This window comes from Alosa alosa, chromosome 20 (genome assembly GCF_017589495.1).
Source record: "Alosa alosa isolate M-15738 ecotype Scorff River chromosome 20, AALO_Geno_1.1, whole genome shotgun sequence".
Lineage (NCBI taxonomy): Eukaryota > Metazoa > Chordata > Actinopteri > Clupeiformes > Clupeidae > Alosa > Alosa alosa.
Genome location: NC_063208.1, coordinates 26,386,815 through 26,394,314, shown reverse-complemented (window position 1 = coordinate 26,394,314; position 7,500 = coordinate 26,386,815). Strand labels below are relative to the sequence as shown.

At 47.7% G+C, this 7,500-nt stretch overlaps 1 protein-coding gene across 1 annotated transcript in view; it reads right to left on the bottom strand.

The window, feature by feature from the left end:
- The window catches only part of ptprua (protein tyrosine phosphatase receptor type Ua), a 221,445-nt gene that overhangs the window by 163,835 nt on the left and 50,110 nt on the right, over positions 1-7,500 (bottom strand). The window lies entirely within an intron of this gene.

Here is a 7,500-nt window from a genome sequence, read left to right as displayed (position 1 = left end):
TATTTGGCCTATTTTCACGTCAGGCACCTGCTGTCACAGTGTGATTAAGTTATGCCAGGAATAATATGAAGAGGGTCCCTCGGCCCCGCCAGACGCCCTGCCTCTGGAGTAATCACAACAGCCATAAAAGCTTCCATGATGGAAAATAAAGTACATCAGTACCTGCAATGTCCCCTGAGAACTTTCCTGCTCGCTCTCTCACACACACACAGACTCAAACAAACACAAACACACACACACACACACACACACAAACACACACACACTTTTAGCTTTCTATCTGTTCTCTCTGTTCCACCCTCTCTCTCCCCCTCTCTCTCTCTCCCTCTCTCTCTCCCTCTTTCCATGTCGCTCTCTGTCCCTCTTTTGTTTTATGTAATTATATTTAATAGTTTCTGGCTGGCAGGCGGTCCGTTGGGGCCATGGCTGAGAGAGAAAGAGAGAGAGAGAAAGAGAATGAGAGAGAGAGAGACAGAGAGAGAGAGAGAGAGAGAAAGCCGGTATCTGCTCCTGCCGAAGCGTGCTGCGTGGCGCAGGGTGACCATTTCACGTGGTTAGGCCTGGCGGCCGCGGAAGAGGATGGGGGTCACCCACGGGTCACCATTTTAGCGCTCTACAAGGGACGCAGAAAAGCAGCCGGCAGCAGACCCCCAGGACATAAAGAGAGAGGGACAGAGAGAGGGAGAGAGAGATAGGGACAGAGAAAGAGAGGGAAGAAGAGAAAGAAAGAAAGAAGAGAAAGAGAGTGAGACAGAGGGAGCAATTCAACTCTCAAGGTGACACACACACACACACACACACACACATACCTAAATTACCAGTGCCCCCACCACCACAACCAGCACCCCAAATTACACTCAGTACACCCCCACCCCCCACAAATTACCTTCCTACTTACCACCTAAAGCTGTATGTCTCATGCTGCATCTACCAGACCAAAAAGCTATAACAACCGCCCCACCCCCAAAAAAACCCCATAAACTATCTGTCTTTCTCCCTCTCTCCCTCCCTCTCTCCCAAACAGGCTAAATTACACCTCTTTCCATATAGTGCCACATTAGAGAGCGCCAGGCTAACGACACCCAGCGGGTGAGTGTGGAGAACAATGAGCCTGCAGTGAGGAAATGAGCGAGCGAGTGAGCGAGGGGACGAGTGAGCGAAGGAGTGAGGGAGGGAATGAGGGAACGAGTGTAACTGTTAGCAGGGGACAGATAGAACCATGTCCTGGGCTGCCTCCACCTGCAACAGTGGGGTGTGGGCTGCGGGGTCAGGCAGGCCATTAGCGAGGAGGCTCGTCCAGCAGCGGGGAGAGGTCTGGGCACAAAAGAGCAGCTTACGCTGCAGCTCTGCCGGATAATCCACAAGTCACTTCAGCAGCAGGACACAGAGAGCACAGAGCACAGAGACAGGCCCAAACCAACCTGTGTGTGTGTGTGTGTGTGTGTGTGTGTGTGTGTGTGTGTGTGTGTGTGTGTGTGTGTGTGTGTGTTCAGAGTTTGTGTGTTAAGCCATATAGCAATTTAGCTGTATAGCTTTATAAGGAGAGAGATTATCTAGTGCATATACACACTCTTTAGAAGAAATGCACACTGGCAGACAGACAGAGACAGACAGACAGACATACACACACACACACACACACACACACACACACACAGAGATAGATGTGAAATCTGAGCAGGACGCATGAACATGAGGCCTGTACCCAGGCGGTCCAACTCTGCATCTTCCCCACTGTGCAATAAATGAGAACATCCCTGCCAAGCCACACTCTCTCTCTCTCTCCCTCCCTCTCTCTCTCTCTCCCTCTCTCTCTCACACACACTCAGATGGGACTAGTGAGCCTGAGAGGGATGGTTAGGGGTGGCACTACAGCATGGGGGGTCTCAGCATTCACACACACACACAAACACACACTACAGGGCTCCAGACTAACTTTTTGCACTACAGCATGGGGGGTCTCAGCATTCACACACACACACACAAACACACACACTACAGGGCTCCAGACTAACTTTTTGCACTGGTTGTACTGGTGCGCCTAACTTTTTTTCTTAGGTGCACCAGCACAAAAGTTAGGTGCACCCAAATTTTCAATCACATCGCATTTAACACCACAGCAGGTTCACTTTTTTTCCTTAATTACTGTCCTATATAGGTTATCCTATGACTTATGATTTACAATTCTACAAGAAAAGTAACTTAATGAAGTGTTGGTGCTTTAAGTGCTTCACTGAGCTGAAATTTAAACTTAAAACATCTCAAGATGAATTAAATAAAAATAACAGTGAGTGAACTAACAGTGCACGTCTTTTAAGGGCTTCAAGCCATCTCATGGCTCAATGTCTTACATACTATCCTTCATGATCTTTAGGCCTTGGCTAAACCAGCTCGCCAGGCTAGCATCTTCCATAGAAATGTATTTGAGCACAATTTCAAGAGATGTTCCAAGTAGCCTGGGGGATTTTTATGTGATTTTGCAATGATGATTGCAATAATCATTTGACAGTCCCACAATGCAATTTACTTTTTAATTTTAGTATTTTTAAATGTTCAATAAGAACATCACTATGGTTAATGCAGTGACGAAATGGTAGGCCTATTATTATAGGCTATTGCAATGACTTGCCATGCTCGATCTAAATGTGTCCATTCAATTCACCGTACACAATGACCACAGTTATACATGCAGGGAATATTCAGGCTTTAAATGTAGCAGCGATATTTGGTTTGCGCCAAATACCGGATTAAATTGATTGATGCCATCAGAATGAGTTTTACACAACTCTGCCAAGAAAACGAATATTGCTGTTGAAAACCGGGTTACTCCTTGCATGTAACTGCAGTCAACGACGACTCCTTTTTCGCCATATCTGTATCTGTCGTCGCGTAAGGGCCTTGTAGGCATTGTTCGCAATTTTAAGACGATCTTTTCATCTGCAATGACTCCTATAAATTTGGCGCGAAGTGGCATTCCTGTACGTCGGGTTTACGTTCAAACTATTTTTCTGGTGAATAATTATTTCGACTGAAGGGAAGTTTCACTAGGCCTATCAGAGGCAACGATAAACTTGATCATCATCTCGGCTCGTCTGATCGGGTTTGTTGCTGCCAGCCGAAAAGGCAGTGGGGAGAGGGTACATTTATCTCGCCTATGTGACCCACACTGTAATGCAACTACATCCACTCTGTTTATCTGACGGGTCTCTGACCTCTCTTTTCTCTCTGCAGCACACGCATTTTCAAATTTACACACAGGCACTGGGCCACGGCCAATCAGAGGGGAGGTCCCGTCCTTCACTATCTGTGATTTGTTTAAACCATGATAATGGCCAAATATGTGTCTGTTATTGAACCAAAGGTAGAGTTTCAATGCGGACACTTTTTTCCTCTCGAATAGCTGAAACAGACCGGCTTAATTCTCCGATTTTTTTAGTCGCACTTTTGAAAAATTAGGTCGCATATGCAAGGGGGTCTCAGCATTCACAAACACACACACACACACACACACACACACTTACGTCTACTGGAGGGGGTCTCAGCACAAAGTGCTCCATCATTAGGTTCTCATGAGGCGGAAGCGACATCTTCACACCCTGGGTGAGCTTCCTCAGCTTTGTCACTCAGTAACTCACACATGAACATACACACACACACACACACACACATACCTCCATGCAGCTGTGGTTGTACTAGGGACTACATACTGTACACACAGCTCCATGCATACACACTCTCTTTCTCTCTCACACAGACAGAGACACACACAGACACACACAGACACACACAGACACACACACACACCTTTACACAGCTGTATCATTAAGAACTGCAATCGCTCGCTAATTCGCTCACTCATACTCTCCCTCATGTGTGTGTGTGTGTGTGTGTGTGTGTGTGTGTGTGTGTGTGTGAATGAATCGCATTACTGCGGGCTGGTAGTGGACGCGTCTGGTGTTTAGTGACCGGCCCTGACACTCTGCCAGGCTTCCCCTACTGCCCGCCCTGTCCAGAGATGCACCAGCGGCCCATGGATTTACTCTCCACGCCATTTGTTGTCTTTATTGACTACTGACACACCGCGTCGCAGTCTTGCTCACTCCCAGCGTGCAGTGAAATATGAGAGCGAACGCTTTTACAGCCTCCTTGGTAGCAATCTCCTTGGGTTTGTTCTAGGAGGGGTGCCCAAGGATTGTGTTTGTGTGTGTGTATGTGTGTGTGTGTGGTGTGTGTGTGTGTGTGTGTGTGTGTGTGTGCATGTGTGTGTGTGCGTGTGCGTGCGTGTGTGTGTGTGTGTGTGTTTGTTTTGGTGTGAATATATTATGCTCCACAGCTCATCCTAATGTGGACAATATGTTTCCCAAAGGCCTTGGCCTGCTGTGGAACCTGAGAAGAGGAAGTGGCCAGGTATCATGTTGTCATAAATATCCTCCCAATGTGGCCCCCACAGCATCCTCCACTACTCTGGACACCTGGGACTGGCCCCTGAAGAGAGGGAACTGTGTGTGTGTGTGTGTGTGTGTGTGTGTGTGTGTGTGTGTGTGCCTGTGTGTGTGTATATGTGTGTGTTGTGTGTGTGCCTAAACACAGCCCTTGAAAAGTGGATCACTGTGGGGAAGTCATGGCTGATGTCGGGATACCAATCGCAATCCCCCAAAGCTGCACAGTAATTTGTGCATTTGCCTTCAGCATGCCAAAGTGAAGTCTCACACTCAGGAGGATGCAGTAAGTGCAGGTGTGTGTGTGTGTTTGTGTACAGTAGAATATATGTGTGTGTTGCGTGTTTTGTGTGTGTGTGTGTGTGTGGTGTGTGTGTGTGTGTGTGTGTGTGTGTGTGCACAGTAGCCTGTGTGTGTTTGTGTCTGTACAGTAACCTATATGTGTGTGTGTGTGTGTGTGTGTGTGTGTGCAAGCCATAAAAGAGGAGGTTTGGTGCTGGTTTAGGCGACATCTTCATTTTGACAGGCCCCCCTCTTCTGAGACGCAGTGGCCCCCAAAATAACTTCAGTGAGCCGCTGTCTTCCTGTTTTGGCGGCTCTCTGAAGCGCCATGCAGAAGAATAAAAAGTCCTAAATAAACAAACACAAGTGTGTCTGTGAGTGTGTGTGTGTGTGTGTGTGTGTGTGTGTGTGTGTGTGTGTGTGTGTGTGTGTGTGTGTGTGTGTGTGTGTGTGTGTGTGTGCGCATGGGTGTGCATGAACGAGAGAGAAAGAGAGGAAAATTAGAACAAGAGACACAAGCAGAGAGAAGGAAGTGTGTCTTAAAGATAGGAAATCACAGTAGGGGGGAGGCAATTTGCCATCACTAACCCACTCCCCAACCCCCCCCCACCCCCAGCTTGTCTTAGCTTTCTCTGCCATGGTTATCCCAGATCGCATTGTGCTTTGATGTCCCCTGTCGCTACGCATGTTCTGTCTGTCCCTCCGCATCACCTGCCTCTTCATCTTCTTGCCCCTCTTCCTCCTCTTCCCCCTCTTCCTCCTCTTCATCTTCTTCCCCCTCTTCCTCATCTTCATCTTCTTCCTCCTCTTCCTCCTCTTCATCTTCTTCTACCTCTTTTTCTTTTCCACATTTTCCCTCGTCCTCGTCTGCCACATCTGTGCCCTTAATTCCCCACGGTTCTTCCTTGTTCCCTGGGCGGCCAGAGAGAGAGAGAGAGAGAGAGAGAGAGAGAGCTTCTCTCTCGCTACACGTGTTTCTCCAAACCGAGCCAAGAAAAAGGCTTTTTAAAAGCACCAGACAAGAGAAAAAGAGAGAGAGAGAGAGAAAGAGACAGAGAGGGAACAAAGATGACAGAGAGAATGACTGTTTTGAAGATCATTTGACAAGACACCCACAGAAAGATAAAGCCCTATGAATAAACATTTCCTTGTGACTTCCAGCTTGTTCAAGTCATTAAGATGCTTGTTAGCCAGAAAAAGCCTTTCAAGCCGCAACCAGCCAGATCAAGGGTCATGTGGCACCTTGCTCTCCACCTGATCAGAACCACGACTTTATTTAAGGCGGTGAAAAAGAGTGCCACGTTGAACAGAGATGCAAGTAGATGGGCAGCTCTCTGAAGTCTTCAGTCCACAGGAAGAAAAGAGAAAGATGAAATGTTTGTCAGGATAATGGAAATGAAACAATGAGGTTTCTCGCATCTAATCTCAAAAGAAGCTTATGGTGAAACAGTGGAAAAGAAACTGCATGTGGTGCTTTTCTTGGGCTCCACGCTGCATATGTTTAAGATAAATAAATAAATATATAAATATATAAATAAATAAACCGTATGATCACGCATTGTGCCACCATTCCCATGGAGCGCTTTTGCTAATTTACTGGTGACAGGCATTACCGTTTCTCCACATCGGGAGGTGTCACATCATCAGCGCACTTAGCGTTGAAGCGAAACAGCGGAACATACGTAGCACATTCACACCTCCAAATCCTTCCCACGCCTGTCCAACAGGCAAAGGACAAGTGTGAAAAAGCAAGGAATCTTTGAAGGGGGAAAAAAATGAGAATAAAAAATCCACCCTATAAATAACATTAGTCGCTGTCAGCCAGGGAACAGCTCCAACGTGCTACAGGGCCACGGTGTTTCACGCCACCGTGTTGTTTAATAGGTCCTCTTCCATACCTTGTGCCCATCAGGGAGGCGTTGCAACAAGGCGGTAATAAGGGGAGATATATATTACGGGAGGTAAAGGTGGCACTAAAGTGTCTATGATGGACCTCGGGTCGGTTCCACTCCCCCCTTTGTGGGACGCTGCTGCGGACCTGACCAATGGTCCAGAGTCCGAGAGCATCATACATTTTATCGTCGATGAGGAAGAGGGAGCGTGAAGCCACATTCCGCCGGCCGCATTTATCTCCGAGCGGGGAGGATAAATCAGACGAGTCGAGAGAGAGAGAGAAAGGGATGGGGTGAGAGAGAGGAGGAGGGAGAGAGAGAGAGAGAGACAGAGAAAGGGAGGGACGCAGAGGTCCCAAGTCTGTCTGTTTTCCCAGCTTCCCTGCGAAGGACAAGTCTCAAGGAATGTCTGCACTTGGACAAGTCACGCTGCCAAAGTCAGACAGAAGTAGCATTTCATACTTCGACCGCCCCCCCCCCCCCCGAAAGATGACCATCTGCTGGTCAACGAGCGACGTGTTAAGATCTTGAGCCAGGGTTCAGCTCAAAGACTGCTGTCTGCCAATTTAAGACATAATAAACATTTGGCACAGCTTGCCACCGCGTCAACCTCACATTCTCGTAATTATGGAAGATTAATGCCTTCCTGGCACCAGCGTCAATGTGCAAAATACACACTCAATTTAGAAGGCTTGCTTTTCAGTGACCATCACAAGCCACAGAGGGCATCCAATCAATCCGCTCCTTCAGGCGACCTCCAGATTAAAGTTTAACAGCGAGGTTGTGCACCACGCAGTTGTGGTTTGTTTGTGGGCATTTTGTAAGCAGTAGCCACCTCCAGAGAAGAGTGTGACTGTCTGGAACATAGTGCTGGGCGGTATGACCAA